Here is a 17,809-nt window from a genome sequence, read left to right as displayed (position 1 = left end):
TGCAGGTTCTTACTTCCCTTCTTCACCTGCCCACCCATAACTCTACATATAACAAACAACTGTGCCTCCCTTTGATTTGAGAATCCATTTTTTGGGCAGTGGCAGTTGGAATAAGCAGGAGCAGCAGATACCTGGGAACCCCGCCACCTGGACGTTCCCCTCCAAGTCACTCACCACCCTGACTTCAGAATATATTGCTGTTCCTTCACTGTCGCTGGGTCCCTCCCTAACAGCACTGTGGCTGTACATACACACCGGGGACTGCAGTGATTCAAGAACGCAGCTCGCCACCACCCAACTAGGGATGGGCAATAAATGCTGGTCTAGCCAGCGACGGCCACATCCCGTAAATGAATAAAAAAAGATGATGTTTGTGTTTAAGTTTTTAGAATTCATTTTTCTTGAGGATAAATTGCAGCTTGTCTTATCAAAAGATAGCAATATGATAGTCATTGAAAAATAAACAAATAACAGCTCCTGGGAAACAGCCTGTGATTTATTTTTACGGCTATGATCAGATGCATCTGTTTTCCAGTTCTGTGGTGATCCAAGTAGCTTTTAGCTAAAGTTATTTTTGCTGTCAGGCATCTTAACACCCCAGACTTCAGACCCTATAACATAGAGAGCTGGTTTGGAAAGCAGAAAAAAACAGTAGACTTCTATCTCATCTAAACCTCCATGGAATGTTTATGGCAACGAACCCAATGCAAAAGGGTTAAAGCATGACCCAGGGTAAGTCCTTCAACTGTAATTATCTCTGTAATGTAAGATAGGTTGACTGCATAACAGTCATTAGAGCTATTCTAGACATTGCAGCTTCACCAAGCCCTGACATGCTCTCCTCTTGGGTACAGCTCACATTTCACCAGGATCATGTTCGCTGTTAAGAAATATCTTCAGCGTGTCTGCTGATAAACAGGATGTGGTGTCCATTATTCACAGGGATGTTTATATGTACTACTCTGAGAGAAAGCAAAGAAATGAACAACAGTTTTGGGAGGGGGGCGGGGGCATTTTCTTCATTCTTTTCCTTGTGGCGAGTTGTACGAAGTGAATCTTTATTCCTCCAAAAGGTATTTGTTTCTCACGTCAGTGTTTTTTCTTTGGCACAATGAGGTTTTCTGATGTAACATGCATTATTTTCAGCTAACTCACTAATGGACAAATTACCGTCGTGACCCCGGTGATAGCATGATTAAATTCTATACCTGCAACTTTAATTTTCTGGAAACGGGCCGTCTGTGATGGTGAGGGGAGTTTGTATAGACCAAACAATGGGCGCGATTCTCCGCCCCACACGACGGGTCGGAGAATAGCGGGAGGGCCTTCCCGACATTTTTCCCGACCTCCTGCTATTCTCCCCTCCCCACGGCCGCCCCACGACACAAATCGCTGCTCGCCGTTTTTTTACGGCGAGCAGCGATTCTTCTCTATCCGATGGGCCGATTTCCCAGGCCTTTACGGCCGTTTTCACGAATTTAAACACACCTGCTATCACAGTTCGTGAAAACGGCCACAAAGTGCCGTTCTGCACAACCATGCCACCAAGGGTGGCATGGGCCCACGATCGGTGCCCACTGATCGAGGACAGCGGGTCCGATTCCTGTGCACTTTTTGTCCCTCCGCCGCCCCGCAGGATCAGTCCGCGGGGCGGCTGAGGGGCATGATGGACCGCGCATGCGGGTCCTGGGAGGGGGCGCGGAGGCTGCTGTGAAACACGGCCGGTTTCACGGCAGCCTTTACGACTCTCCGCATTTGCGGAGAATCGCGCCCAATGTGTCAAAGCAAACGCATTGTTAGCCTGTTTGGGCAGGTTGTCCTTCCAGCCACGGAAAGGCAGCTTACGGCTGTTTCCACTAAGGATTGCCCTCAAAAACAGGTCATTGGGACTCTGGAGATAGCTGTGTCAACTTATTTGTGTTACCTATGAATAACAACAGCAACTTGCATTTATCTAGCACTTAACCATTCCAATGTGCTTCATGGGGGATTAACAATTGAAAGCAGGCCAAAGAAGGAGATACAACACATAGAAGATAGAACATACAGTGCAGAAGGAGGCCATTCGGCCCATCGAGTCTGCACCGACCCACTTACGCCCTCATTTCCACCCGATCCCCTTAACCCAATAACCCCTCCTAACTGTTTTGGACACTAAGGGCAATTTAGCATGGCCAATCCACCTAATCTGCACGTCTTTGGACTGTGCGAGGAAACCAGAGCACCCGGAGGAAACCCACACAGACACAGGGAGAACGTGCAGACTCCTCACAGACAGTGACCCAGTGGGGAATCGAACCTGGGACTCTGGCGCTGTGAAGCCACAGTGCTAGCCACTTGTGCTACCTTGCTGCCTGTGATGTTGACAGATGACAGTTTAATAAAAGCTTGGTCAAAAAGGTAAGTTATGGAGTTACTGAAGGAGGTTAGTGAAGGTTGAGGGAGGAACTCCAGAGCTTACAGCTTAGATGACTGGGAGCCAAGCCAATAATAGTCAGGCAAGAGAAGTCATGTTACACAAAAGACCAGAATTACAGAAATGCAGAGCTCTTTGAGCATTGTAGGACTGTAAGTGGCTACATATTAAGGAGGGATGAGGCAAGGGAACAATTTGAACACAAGGATCAGTTCCGAGAAAGACGGGTAAAGGTTTAAGAATTGGCTAGTCTCTTTTAAGGACTTTGGAGAGGAAATAGAGGTTGGGAATGGGGTGGTAGTTTACAAAGGCAGAGAGATCAAGGGTGATTTTTAATGAGGGGTGGATGGCACACTTGAAAAGGAGGGTGACAGCTTATGAGGAGAGGGAGCTTTTTATAAATCAGCTAACGTGGGATTCTGGAAGGGAAGTTAGGTTATTAACCATTTAGTAGGAATAGGATTATGGGAGCTGGAGGTGGATCTCATGGACAAGATGAGCTCAGAGAAGGGAGGTAGCATAAAAACTAGGGATAGATGTAAGTTCATGAAAAAAGGCAAGAGCAAATCTTGGCATGGAAGGGAGATGTATTGCTGAGGCAGCTCAATGGACTGTCTCGACTTTAGTGACAAAGTCTCCTTATACTTGTTGTTGGGGGTAAAGTAGAAATGGGTAGAGAAACAAGGTTCAAGGAGATGATTTGTGGTTGGTAAAGGTATGTGAGGTTATCTTTATATTCAAGAATGATCCGAGAGTAGTAAATAATTCTGACATAGCAGAGCAAGGCCCGATGGTGTTTGTAATGGTCTAGCGAGATATGGTGATGAATGACTACATCAGTTGCGTGCCATATACTTTCAAGCCTGCACCCAGCCATTGAACATAATGGAACAAAGATAGAGGAGTTATACCAGGCAGAATGACCAGGACGACAGATCTTAACGGTTTTGCCAGGGGAAAAGGCAGTAAATGGGGAGGCGAGGTTGTGATTGAAAAGTTCAATAGCTACAGAAGTATTGTGCCGATAAAGGGGCTCAAAGGCTGGACGATGGGAATTCCAAAAATTTAGGGGAGCACATTTTCCTTTGATTGAGATGATAGGACTAGAAAGATCACACGAGATGTCAAGGTCAAGGGATGAATCTGAACATGGGCAAGAGAGATTTGTGAAGGGGGAGATTAATGAGTGGCACAAGGGCAGAGAACCTAGTGAATTGAAGGCAAACTTAGAAAGATGGAGGTCGAAATGACCAAGGATATGAAATCATCCGGATTAGAGGCTGAGAGAAGAAATGAGCAAGGGTATCTCAGTGAGAAGCTTGGGGTAGGCAATAGATAACAATGATTTCACAGCAGAGATGAGAGGGCTGGATCAAGGTAAAATGCTCAATGAATGGGAAAGAACCAAAGGACTGGAGGTCAAACCAAGGCAGGATGTGGTGATAATGGTTTGGAACTACAGGCGATGGAAGGTATGGCTGGGCAAGGAGGCTTCAATATGGGGTAAGGTATCATCATCCCAGAGCCACATTTTCTTCAAGACCATGATGCCAATTTAATCATCCACAATAAGATTATGGATGACTGATATTATGGAAAGAGATTCAGAGAAGAACGGTGATCATTGATCCACTAGCAGAATCCACAGGGTCAGCGGTGCAATGGATAAATGGGCAAGGAAGTTTAGGCCCAGCGAGCATGCTGGGTGGGAAGCATGACAAGAGAGGAAGATGGGAAAGTTGGGGATGCAAAGCCTAAGGAGGCAGCGTTGAGAGGCTGGAAATTTCACTCCTGGGTTGAGAGCACAGATTTGGGATAATTTCCAGCTCCACTCACCTGACCTGGGGGTAAGTGCTGGGAGTTAGAAATTTCATTCCCGGGTGGCAAGCCTCTTGGGAAGTCGAGTGAGGTGATCCTTGAGCGAGTGCTGAGGTTTCCAGGCGAGGAGGCAGCTGGGGAGAAGGCCTGTCTTGGTGCACTGGCATTTTTCGAAGATTTTTTAAAAGCATTTTAAGAAATGCCAACACTCTCAGAACCCCTCATTCCCCACAAACCTCCTGTATCCCATCTATGCCAACCCATGTCAATGATGCCTCTCTACTCGCCCTCCATGCCAATCTATGACTCACCCCCATGGCCCTTTTATAGCACCTCTGCCAACTTAGTGTCAACTTGTTTCCCACCCATCACCCTGGCACCTTCCACACCGAATCACCCAGTATCCACGATGAGCAGACCTCAGGAGCCACACTGAGATAAAATACATTTCTAAGTGACTATTGCAGACATTATTGGCGGGATTTTCCTCCCCTGCCGCGGCATGTTCTGCAATGATGGTGTGCAGCTCATCAGTGGCCAGCAGTGTATTACGAGTATGGCACTGTCACAATTGGAAGCCTATTTCAACAGCCAAAATAAGAAAATAGAATCAGACAGAATTTATCATATAATTCTATCATGCTTACTCCTGGGAGATTAATATTGGCCAATGCTATCAAATTGGCAAACAGCTATCTCCGCCTACCTGGAGTCAGGAGGGCTAAAAGGGGTCACAAAAAGTCATTGGCAAATAGGGTTAAAGAAAATCCCAAGGCTTTTTACACGTACATAAAAAGCAAGAGGGTAGCCAGGGAAAGGGTTGGTCCACGGAAGGATAGGTAAGAGAATCTATGTGTGGAGCCAGAGGAAATGGGTGAGGTACTAAATTAATCCTTTGCATCAGTATTCACCAAAGAGAAGGAATTGGTGGATGTTGAGTCTGGAGAAGGGTGCGTTGTTCTGTATTCTTTGTACCTCATCACAGAATATTTGAGTTTATACGTTAAAACAACAAAACTAGTTCTCTAGCTTGTCAGCTAGTTGTCCAGATGACACTTCAATGTTTTAGCACAATGGTTTAGCACAGGGCTAAATAGCTGGGTTTTAAAGCAGACCAAGAGAGGCCAGCAGCGTGGTTCAATTCCTGTACCAGCCTCCCCGGACAGGCACCGGAATGTGGCGACTATGGGCTTTTCACGGTAACTTCATTTGAAGCCTACTTGTGACAATAAGCGATTTTCAATAATGAAGCCAACTAAATGTAAAGTCGCTAGAGTTGACTACAGGCTGCAGGTTGACCACAGACCGCAATCAGTAAGAATGAACACAAAACCTCCTCCACAATAGTCCTCAATACCGGGGCCCCGCAAGGCTGCGTACCTAGCCCCCTACTCTAGTCCCAATTTTTGCGTGGCAAAATTTGGTTCCAACTCCATCTACAAGTTTGCTGACGATACGACCATAGTGGGACGGATCTCGAATAACGACGAGTCAGAATACAGGAGGGAGATAGAGAACCTAGTGGAGTGGTGTAGCGACAACAATCTCTCCCTCAATGCCAACAAAACTAAAGAGCTGGTCATTGACTTCAGGAAGCAAAGTACTGTACACACCCCTGTCAGCATCAACGGGACTGAGGTGGAGATGGTTAGCAGTTTCAAATTCCTAGGGGTGCACATCACCAAAAATCTGTCCTGGTCCACCCACGTCGACATTATCACCAAGAAAGCACAATAATGCCTATATTTCCTCAGGAAACTAAGGAAATTCGGCATGTCCACATTAACCCTTACCAACTTTTTCAGATACACCATAGAAAGCATCCTATCGGGCTGCATCACAGCCTGGTATGGCAACTGCCCGGCCCAGGACCGCAAGGAAATTCAGAGAGTTGTGAATACCGCTCAGTCCATCACACGAACCTGCCTCCCATCCTTTGACTCTATCTACACCTCCCACTGCCTGGGAAAAGCGGACTGCATAATCAAAGATCCCTCCCAACTGGCTTACTCACTCTTCCATCTTCTTCCATCGGGCAGGAGATACAGAAGTCTGAGAACACCCACGAACAGACTCAAAAACAGCTTCTTCCCCGCTGTTACCAGACTCCTAAATGACCCTCTTATGGACTGACCTCATTAACACTACCCCCTGTATGCTTCATCTGATGCCGGTGCTTATGTAGTTACATTGTATATCTTGTGTTGCCCTATTATGTATTTCTTTTATTCCCTTTTCTTCCATGTACTTAATGATCTGTTGAGCTGCTTGCAGAAAAATACTTTTCACTGTACCTCGGTACACGTGACAATAAACAAATCAAATCAAATGCCCTTTGAGGTGGAGAGCTGACTGGTGGTGATTTAACCTGATGGTCACCACACCTCAGGCACGGAGCAAGATTGAGAAGGTGAGGCCTTCATCAAGAACCTCAGTTGGTACAGAAACTGAACCTGCACTGTTGACTTTGCTCTGCATCATGAACCAGCTGTCCAGCCAACCGAGCTAAACCGGCCCCAACATTGCGCACAGACATGATATTGCTGCTCATGTCATTCTTTGTGGCACCTGAGATAGGAAGCAGTTTGCAAATTTCTCAGAGATCAGTATAACTTTTTTTCAATCATGTTTTGGGAAATCTCCACATCTTATGATAGCAGCGTGGAGATCACATCATCAGAATACGGTAATTGATCTTAATGATTTTCAGGGTGTAAATTTAAAATTATCTGGGCTTTGAGTTTGAAGTAAGCATGTGCGAGTAAATTATATATCATCACAGCATTTTGATTACTTGGCCTGGTTCCATTTCTCTTCTTTCCTGTTCAGGGCAATCTTTTAATTGAGCGTGTCTGGATTTGATTATCTTTCATGCCAAAATGAATGTGGGAAGTTTGAGGTTCAGAATTATAACCAAATATTCATCAAAATCATAGTGGAAGAGACTGAAGGAAGACGAAGAGAGCGGGTGGGGGAGAAACAGCCCAGGGGGAGGTCTACGCTTTGGAAATGTGCTTTCTGTCAACTGATCAACATTGGAAACATCTGCAGTTCTAACTGAACCTCCCTCCCAGCTGAGTGAGAATGTATGATTGGTACCGGGATATATCAGAGTGTGACTTTAATAATGAAGCACCACATTGACTGCATCATTTTATAAACCAAAGAAGACCAGGGGATTGTGGGCTGAAGTTGTCGATGCAAAGGGTTTGTAGGTTGTGATGGATTTTGACTTCTTCATCTGGCTATCATATGGCGCTGAACATCAGTCCATTGTAGAACCTGCCAGATTTTCTTTCCATTTAATTCATTGAAATTACTGAGGGGGTGATGCATACTTTCAAATGATGAGTTAAACCAAGGCTCCATTTGACTTCTCATTTGGGCACAAAAGATCTAATCGCACAATTCAAAGAAGGATTGAGGTGTTCACTCAGAATCCTAGTCAATACTTATTCTTCAACCATCATTGATGGAAAGAAAGACTTTCATTTATGTAATGCTTTTCATGACCATTGGACATTGCAAAGCATTTTGCAGCCAATGAAGTACTTCCCGAAGCGTTGTTGCTGCTGAAACGTAGAAAACAGAGCAGCCAGGATTTTCCAGCCCTTCCCACCTGCAGGATCTTCCAATACCGCTGATAGTGACAACACCTTTCGCCATGGGTTCAAACAACAGGAAAAGCGGCGGGCCCAGAGGATCCCACTGCCGGCCAATTGCGGGCAGCCCACCACCATCGTAAAACATGCATTCCCGCTCTTTTGTTAGTTAGAGAGTGTGATCCAGAACAGTAAACAAGCAAGACGTAGAATAGCTAGAGTGATAGAAGTTAGAACTAGTTTGTCATAATAGTGTACAGTTACATGGTTATCTGTATTATACTTTATTTCTTTATATTTAGTTTAGTATTGAGTAAAAGGGCTCACAGTTTATTATTTTATTACTCATTAAATGGTTCGTCTTTCAACAGGAAGACTATTGGTCATTTTATCATCCTGGTGGATTCAAGAGTAATATATATATTTTAGATAAGTCATTATTTAAAATGTAACAGCCATCATCCTCTATCCCATGGACCAGACCCGATATTACTGCCAACCCAAGGCCCACACCCCGTAGTGCGGTAGATATATATCACGGAGGGAGTTGCAGGCATGGGGAGGCGCAGAGGAGAGAGTGGGTAGGATGCGGTGCCGCTGGCCAGTTTCCACCTCTCCCAGACAGTGAACCTGGAGGCGATCAGAGATTCCCAAGCCTGCCTGGGCCCCATGCCCTGCCCATTTCCTCCCTCCCCCACATCCTCTTCGTCGGATGACCACAGTGGATAATGTCTGTCGTCCAGGGGTCCACCTCCTCGGTTTGTGTACAGCGAGTGGAGGGGGTGGGGGGGGGGGGGGGGGGGGGGGGGGGCATCAACACTTAGTCTCAGGAACAGAAAATCCAGCCCTATATATTATTGCAGCTGTTAGCCATAGAATCCAGATAGTGCAGAAAGAGACCGTTCAGCCAATCAGATCTGCACCGACCTTCTGAAGGAACACTCGACCTAGTCCACTCCCCACCCACCCTGCCCTACCCCATAAACCCCGTAACCTAGCCTGCACATCCCTGGACACTAAGGGACAATTTATCATGGCCAATCCACCTAACCTGTACATCTTTGGATTGTGGGAGGAAACCAGAGCACCCAGATGAAACTAACGCAGACACAGGGAGAAAGTGCAAACTCCGCACAGACAGTCATCCAAGGCCGGAATCGAACCGGGTCCCTGTCGGTGTAAGGCAGCGGTGCTAACCACTGCCATCGTGCTGCCCCTATTATGTATTACTATTACATATATTATGTATTACTATTTTAGATAAAGTTGTACAGAGTATACATAAAAGCAGACTATTCGGCCCAAATAATCTGGCGTGTCCCTTGTATGTCAACTGTCGTTCTCCCATTCCATCTACCTCACCACAGCCTTTCAGCAGAACTTTCTATTTCCTTTTCTCTCCTGTACGGCTCTTGCTTAGTCGCAGATTTTTATGACTTGAAAAATAGACCTCCTAATCCAACCGTGTTTTCTGTTCAGCTGTTTGCTTTTGACTGCATTTGAAACCTGCTTGACAATTTCTGTTCAACCTGTGACCTGACTGGCTTCCAGAGATAATATGGTATCATTGTGTTAAACATGGGAACACCACATTTATACAGGGATGCATTTTATATGAGGTTTTACTTTGATAGTGTGAATATGATTGTAAGGCAGTTCAATTATCGAATGATTGCAAAGAATATTTTCAGTAATTTTATTAAAGTTGTCTGATAAAATTAAACCTGTCACAAAAGAGTGGCAGCTTCTGGAGATCTGAAATAAAAGGAGAAGATGCTGGAAATACTTAACGGGGAGACTTATGGGGAGAGAAACAGAGTTAATTGGCTGGATATTATGGGATGCTGTGGTCCCTGCCCTCCCAGGTTTAAAAATCAATGGGAGAGCCTGATCACGATCCTGATACTGCCCCGCACCAATTTAATGCTGGGAGCAGAGCCAAGCCCAGACTTTGCTCTTTATTGCTCTATTTGATTTGAAAGCCTGGTATAAAATTTTTAGGGGAAATCTCCTTCAACAATGTGATGCGGAGCAATACACAGCAGAGAGTTGCCAGCTGCGATCTTGCTTGTACTTGCTGCGTGAGTTCATCTCACTTAAACGGCAGCAGAGACATTCAAATTGGCTTCCGCACCCATGGGTTCAGATGATAAAAATAATCATAAATTCATAAGATATAGGAGCAGAATTAGGCCATTTGGCCCATCAAGTCTGCTCCGCCATTCGATCATTGGCTGATCTTATCCTGGCCTTAACTCCACCCTCTCGCCTGTTCTCCATAACCCTTCAACCCATTTCCAATAAAAAATCTGTCTAACTCAGGGAAACACGGTGGTGCAGTGAGTAGCACTGCTGCCTCATGGCACCAAGGCGCCAGGTTCGATCCAGGCTCTGGGTCCCTGTCCGTGTGGAGTTCGCACAATCTCTCTGCGTTTGCATGGGTTTCGCCCCCACAACCCAAAGATGTGCAGGCTAGGTGGATTGGCCATGCTAAATTGCCCCTTAATTGGAAAAAATGAATTGGGCACTCTAAATTTATTTATTTTTTATTAAAAAAAATTAAAATCTGTCTAATTCCTCCTTAAATTTACTCACTGTCGCCACACTCTGTGGGGGGTCGAATTCCACAGATTGACAACCCTTGAGGAGATTTCTCCTCAACTCTGTTTTCAATTTTCTCCCTCTTATCCTAAGACTATAACCTCTCATTCTGAAATGTCCCATAAGAGGAAGCATCCGCTCCACAGCTACTTTATTCCGGGCTCCTACTCCTAACCCCTATCCTGTGCCCTACACAAGAAAGTCCGTTTCTGACAGTAAGTCAGGACATCCATTGGATATAGATGCAGTTGCCTCATTGGTCAACAGGCCTACTTACACTCATGGGTCAAATTCCTTTGTGCATTTGATCTGATACATTTTGGGCTGGATTTTATGCACCCCTGCTGGGCATGTATTTGGTGGGGTGGGGGGGAGGACATGGAAAATAGGGCAGAAACCCAGCCTAACACCTTCCCACTCACCCCCGAGCTCACCTCCATAATGCAGTAAGTGGGAAGATGCTAAAATCAGCAGTCTTCTTATTCAATACTCCAGACTTACCTGAACACCAGTATCCATTGGGTTTTCTTATTGGGACTTCCTGCAGTCCCAGCAGCACCCATTGGGCTCGTGGTGTTGCTGGAGTGGCTGGAGTTGTGGGGAATCGAATTGGCTGGCAGCTCCTGGGAGCAGGACTTTCTCCTCCGTGAGTGGCAGATGCCCCACTGTGAGGCAATTTAGCCCACCTGCAGAGTATTATGTCTAGGGAGCAAGCTCGCCCAGTCAGCCTGCAGCCGGCTTTCCTTCTGGGGGAGGGGGCGAGCCTCCCTCTGTAAAATGCAGGCCATGAGGTGTGCATCAATACATAGCAATTTTGGCATTAACACTGGCAGAGCTTTGAGTTATTTTTCCCACACTCCTAAAATTCCTCTCTGAACCGAACCGGCTTAGCACACCCATCAATGCAATTTCTCAGCATTAAGGGTTTTTCTTTTTGGCTTATTAAACACAAATTAAATGTCAGATTTACTTGCGCTTTCCATCCAGCCTACATCCTGCTTGTGATACTTACTATAAAAGGTGATATTAAGAAAGTGGAGGTAATTGGCAGGGACCCAGCAAGAGAGCAGAGGAGGAGACATTGAAAGGAACAATGGGTGGACAAGAGCAGCATAGTTCTGATTACAGTGTAAGTGAGAAATAGGAGGTAAACAAGCCCCTGGGAGAAACCTGCTGAAGTCCACGGCAGGTATTACTCAAGGTGATGTTTAAATAGTTAACAGTGAACTAGCAGGAGCTCACTGAAGGGAAATACCCCAGGAATCTACAACAACAAAAGCAAACTATCACGCTTCATTCAAATAGGGAACATTTGTGTGATTTATCTTATGATTCTTTTGGAACAGCTAGTGTTAAAACAGAAGCTGTCTTCCCTTACTAAACTTCAAAGTGGAGACTGCAGTGGGGTCGGCTACAGGAATACAGGGAACATTGATTGATCTGGTAATTAAGCAGCTAAGGAGAGTTCTGTTCTATGAGAAGATCAAAATCTACATTGTTTAAGGCCTTGGCAGCAGTGAGACCCAGATGATATTACTAAATTCACCTTAGTGTACCATGCAATAATCCTTCCCAATGTGCTCCTGGTTGAGGGTAATGTAGCATGTCTGCAGAGAGCCAGAAATTATATAAGTGTGGATTTTCCTGGAATTTCGAGCTCAGTTCAATTTCTGGAACTGATGCTGGGACTTTTTAGGTCAACATAAAAATTATATTGTGCACACATAGAATTGCATAATTGATAGCCTGCAAACCCTCTTTCATCCAAAAGCTTTATCCTGTTACACATTGTGTAATAAACACATTCTGAACATGGGCATTTAACCACTTCAGGCCTAATTCTGCAAATTGTGATTGTGCTGCTAGATCCTTGCTGTTGCTGCCTGTGTCAGAGATGACATTTGACCTGTTTAACATTTGACCCCTTCTTGGCAATGGCAGGAATGGATTGCGTGAATGATTGCAGTCAGTTGTCAGTCTTTCACAGCTGCACGAACGTAGATGATCTCTTTTGGTCTCTTACAATAATTTTTGACTATCTTCATAACTTAGCTTTGTGTTGCCGTCCTACCAATCACCGGATTAATTTTTAGAAAGGCCTTGGAGAGGGTTCACAGGAGACTGATCAGACTGTCACAAGGCGAGCGACTAAAGGGAGATTAGAGAAGTTGCGAATTGAAATGAAAATCGCTTATTGTCACAAGTAGGCTTCAATTAAGTTACTGTGAAAAGCCCCTAGTCACCACATTCCAGCACCTGTTCGGGGAGGCTGTTACAGGAATCGAACCGTGCTGTTGGCCTGCCTTGGTCTGCTTTCAAAGCCAGCAATTTAGCCCAGTGTGCTAAACAGCCCCTTGGTGACTTTAGAACAGAGAACATCAGATTTAGTAGGGGCCTTCATCATAATGAGGCAATTAAGCAAATATGGAGAAACTGTTTACTCCAGCAGGAGGACCAGTAACCAAAGGATACAGGTTAAAGGTAAAAAGGACCAAATCATAGATGACAATTTTTATTGTGAAATGTGTCTTTATCTTAGAATCAAAGAACCACTACAGTACAGACGAAGCCATTCGGCCAATCGGGTCTGCACCGACCCTTTGAAAGAGCATTAGATGCATGCCCCCACCCTATCCCCTAACCCAGTAACCCCACCTTACCTTTTTGTACACTAAGGGACAATTTAGCATGGCCAATCCACCTTTCCAGCATATCTTTGGATTGTGGGAGGAAACCAGAGCACCCGGAGGAAGCCCACGCAAATACGGGGAACCTCCAAACAGTCACCCAAGGCTGCAATTGAACATGGGTCACTGGCACTGATCTGGAAAGCACTGCCTGAAAAGGTGGTGGAAGTACATCAAACGGTAACCGGGGGCTGGCTTAGCTCAGTTGGCTGGACAGCTGGTTTGTGATGCAGGGCAAGACCAGCAGCATAGGTTCAATTCCTGTACCAGCTGTGGTTATTCAAGAAGGTCCCACCTTCTCAACCTCGCCTGAGGTGTGGTGATACTCAGGTTAAATCACCACCAGTCAGCTCGCCCTGCCAAAGGAGAAAGCAGCCTGTAGTCATCTGGGGCTATGGTGACTTTACTTTAAATAGCAACTTTAAAAAAGGATATCCGATAAATTCTTGAAGGGGGGAAATTTGATGGGCGATGTGGAAAGAGCAGGGGTGTAGGCTGAATGGCCCCCTTTTGTAATCTATCATTCCATGATTCTGTGATTCAGTTTAAGGTATGCAAGCAAACTCAGATAACACATCAATGACTATCAATATATACGGAAGGCTAGATGTTTTCATAGTCATCTTAATTTCTTGCCTTGACGTTTTCATTTAAGTTAAACACCTTCTTCCAGTTATCCCACTGTCACATGAACTGGGCAGGTCAATGGCCACTAAAGCCTGTTGTACTATCTGGCTATTTGTGGTTTTCACCTTTATATTGTACAAAAGAGTTGTTTCCCTCATGTAGTTGACTAATTTGCAGATGTTTGTAAAGCATGCTTTCTGCTGTCTGTGCAAGGCCTCCATTTCACCTAGGAATTGCAGTCCACGAATGTGTTAGCTCACTGGCTGCTATTTATATCTCTTAAGGCACTGCTTAGCTAAATGTTTCGCATTCTTACAGGTATTTTTGGGATTGGCTACAGTTGTGCATTATTTTTAGCACACCCGAATATATCTACAGAGTGAAGGTATATATTTTTTTCACACAAGTGCAATTAAACCCCCCCCAATGTATTAGTTCCATCAAAGCCCTGTTTGGGAATTAAGTATTTTACTCCTGACTCAGGCTTACTTAAAACAAATCCGTCAAACGTCTCTCCTCTCTGCCAGACATTCACGCTGAGGTCAGATACGATTTCGTTGGCTTCAATTGAGATTTTAGGCTGGATTTCTAATACAGGGTGAGGAACCGTTTCCCTTTCCTTCGGGTCCCATTGTCGGATCACTTCCGCACCTATCACATGGTTTGTCAGCGTCAGTAATTTTCAAATGCAGAGCAGGTTTGGCACCCAATTAGCAGGGCCAGAAATGGCCTAGACGTGAGATCCAGTAACTGAGGGACCTTTGAAAGGGTGAACGGAAGCTATGACCAGCCCTGCCATTTGCTGATGAGATGGTGGAGCATGGTGCTCAGAAGGCCAGCACTGGCATCGACAGATGTCCATGGGCCGCACCAAGATTTTCCAATGCTTCCCTCAAGGCAAAGGATTTTTTCCCAGTAATTGGCAGAATATGTCCACCCAGAGAGATATAAAGAGGTTGGATGGAGATGCCAATGTTGGTTAGTGGTAGAGGAGTGACCAGGTGGACATGGATCTAGTGTTGTAAAAGATTCAATGACCCAAGGTCGGCTCCCGTTAAAGGACAGAGGACAAACACAGCCATGCTCTGCTTGATGGAGATGTCATCTTTGCGTCACTTATATGGCCTTAGATGGCCTTGGCAGACTTCCCCCAATGCGTGGGCACTAGGCACCTCTGCAGCGCTCCTTTCGATCTCTTCTTCCTCCTCCCTGTCATCCACCAAGGAAGAATGGCATTCTAGATCTTCCTCTTCATTCTGTTCCAGGCCTCTTTGTATGGTCATGTTGCTCAGCATGCAGCAAATGACCATAATACGAGATACCCTGACTGGTTCATACTGGAGCGTATTGCCTAACTGGTCAAAGCAATGGAGTCATCTCTTCAAGGTGTCAATGCAGAATAGTGTTCGGAGATGGCTCTGGTTACAATGCCCCTCTGCACCATGTCTGGGCACCAGGTAGGTATTCTGAGCCACTTCCTCAAGTCACCTCCTTATCCCCCAGAAGCCACCCCAATTGTCTATGTTGGCCTGAAAGAGTTAACACTTGGGACTCTCAGAGGAGGAAGGAATTGTGACAGCTGCCCAGGAACCAAGCTCAAATCTTCAGGGTGGGCTTACTGGCGACATTGTCCAGATGGAGTTTCAGAGACTGAAGGACTTTTCTGTTCAGAAATTTGGTTGGCTGAAATGCTGGTATCGTGATGGCTACATGGGTAGTATTGATGACGCTAGGACTTGAGGGAACCCATTAGTGGCAGCAAACCCCAACACTCTCAGTGCCAAGCCAGACCCATTCTTCCCAAAATGGATGTATTCCCCTGGCCTCTGAAATAAAGTATCCATGACCTGCCTGATGGCTTAATGAACTGCTGAGTGTGAGGTACAACCCAGGTCCACAGCATATCCCTGTCGTGACATGGAAGCGTAAAGAATCACTGCCATAGCGACCTTGACGGCTTCAGGTAGAGAAATGACATGGAGTCCATGAGGCCTCAGGTCATTGTGGACCAGAGCACAGCTGGTATGGCTGCCTCCACCCTGTCAATTTGAGGTATATGACTCTTTTGTGGTAAACTCTATGTCTTGGGTAGCATCTTCTACTCCAGCCCCTAACTATGATCCTCTGTCTTCCACCTGACCAGGAGGATGCATCTGCTAATCTGTCACTGATCTGTCCAATGTCAGAGTAACCTGCCTCCATTTCAACTTCCACAGCATTTGGTCATTCCTTCATGGGGGTGGGGGCTTCCTCTGCCAACCTCTGATGCCCAAGTGGAGCCAGCACCCTCATGCCCCTCTCAGCATATATTTGATGTTCCAAAATACAAGCCTCTCAGCACCAGTAATGGCAAATTTGCTCCATTAGTTGAGCAGCTGAACATTATTTTCCTTTTCTTCAGTATGTTTTTTAAAAAATAATTTTTATTGAAATTTTTACAAAATATAAACATCTTAACTCTATTAACAAACAACCGCGGTAACACCCCAAGAACAATACCCCCCCCCAACTTCAAGAGCAACTTCAAACAAAAGGAAAAAGAAAAAAAACAAAAGAGCACCCAAACAACAAAAGGGAAAGAGATAGCACCCGCCACATCCCACAGACCCATGTACACAGTTCTTCCTCCCCCCAATCCAGACCCCCCCCCTCCCTCCCTCCCTCCCCCCCTCCCCTCCCGGGCTGCTGCTGCTGTCGGCCTATTTCCCTACCGTTCTGCCAGGAAGTCCAGGAAAGGCTGCCACCGCCTGAAAAACCCTTGTACTGATCCCCTCAGGGCAAATTTCACCTTCTCCAATTTAATGAACCCCGCCATATCATTGATCCAGGCCTCCACGCTTGGGGGCTTCGCATCCTTCCACTGGAGCAAGATCCTCCGCCGGGCTAGTAGGGACACAAAGGCCAGAACACCGGCCTCTATCGCCTCCTGGACTCCCGGCTCCACTGCCACCCCAAAAATTGCGAGTTCCCAGCCTGGCTCGACCCTGGATCCCACCACCCTCGACACCGTCCTTGCTACCCCCTTCCAAAACTCCTCCAACGCTGGGCACGCCCAAAACATATGGGCGTGGTTCGCTGGGCTCCCTGAGCACCTAGCACACCTGTCCTCGCCCCCGAAAAACCTACTCATCCTCGTCCCAGTCATGTGGGCCCTATGCAGCACCTTGAACTGTATGAGGCTAAGCCTCGCACAGGAAGAGGAGGAATTCACTCTCTCCAGGGCATCCGCCACGTCCCCTCCTCAATCTCCTCACCCAGCTCCTCTTCCCATTTACCCATCAGTTCCTCCACCGAGGCCTCGTCTACCTCCTGCATTACCCGGTATATGTCCGAAATCCTCCCTCCTCCAACCCACACCCCCGAGAGCACCCTGTCCCGTACCCCACGTGGGGGCAACAAGGGGAACCCCTCCATCTGCCGCCTGGCAAACGCCCTAACCTGCATGTACCGAAACATGTTCCCCGGGGGAGCCCAAACTTCCCCTCTAACTCCCCCAAGCTCGCGAACCTCCCCTCCACAAACAGGTCCCTCAACCTTTTCTTCAGTATGTTGACCACTGCATCTATTATCATCCTCATGGCTCCCCATTGTGTTCTTGACAACAATCCCCACTTGCCCCTGGTGTGTTGCAGATACTGTGCATTTCTTATGCCTCCTGGCTGAAAATGTGCCCCTTTGAGGCATGTTAATGAGCCCAAAAAGCAGAAAATTGGCGACCTGCGGCTGGATTCCCATCTCCCCAATTCCACCCTCCTTTTTAAAACCGCATTGCATTCTGGAGGTGTCAGGATCCAAGGAATGTGGTATTCAATGCACACCACACACGCTCTTGCCCCCACTGGCATTTGAAATTCAGCCTATTATATCTTGCCCACGACGCAATTATCCACGTGTGAACCTTGGCACTGAAAGCTTGGAAGCACATTCAACCACGGGACAGATATTACAGCTGAGACAGATCTTGTCCAAACCTGCCATCTGCAGCCCTTGGTTAATATCCTGGAGCAGGAAGCCTGGTTAATTTTCCCCGATTTAATCTGCGGGCACAAAGAGGACCC

The 17,809-nt window shown here is 46.3% G+C and overlaps 1 long non-coding RNA gene across 1 annotated transcript in view; it reads left to right on the top strand.

Annotated features, from left to right (window-relative positions):
• Positions 1–600: 600 nt before the first annotated feature.
• The window catches only part of LOC119974185, a 56,704-nt gene continuing 39,495 nt past the window's right edge, over positions 601–17,809 (top strand). Inside the window, exon 1 of the long non-coding RNA XR_005462479.1 lies at positions 601–732. This is a non-coding gene — a long non-coding RNA (uncharacterized LOC119974185). The remainder of the gene's footprint in view (positions 733–17,809) is intronic.

The sequence above is a fragment of the Scyliorhinus canicula genome, chromosome 1, assembly GCF_902713615.1.
Source record: "Scyliorhinus canicula chromosome 1, sScyCan1.1, whole genome shotgun sequence".
In the NCBI taxonomy this organism is placed as follows: Eukaryota; Metazoa; Chordata; class Chondrichthyes; order Carcharhiniformes; family Scyliorhinidae; genus Scyliorhinus; species Scyliorhinus canicula.
This window is presented reverse-complemented; position numbering and strand designations above follow the sequence as displayed.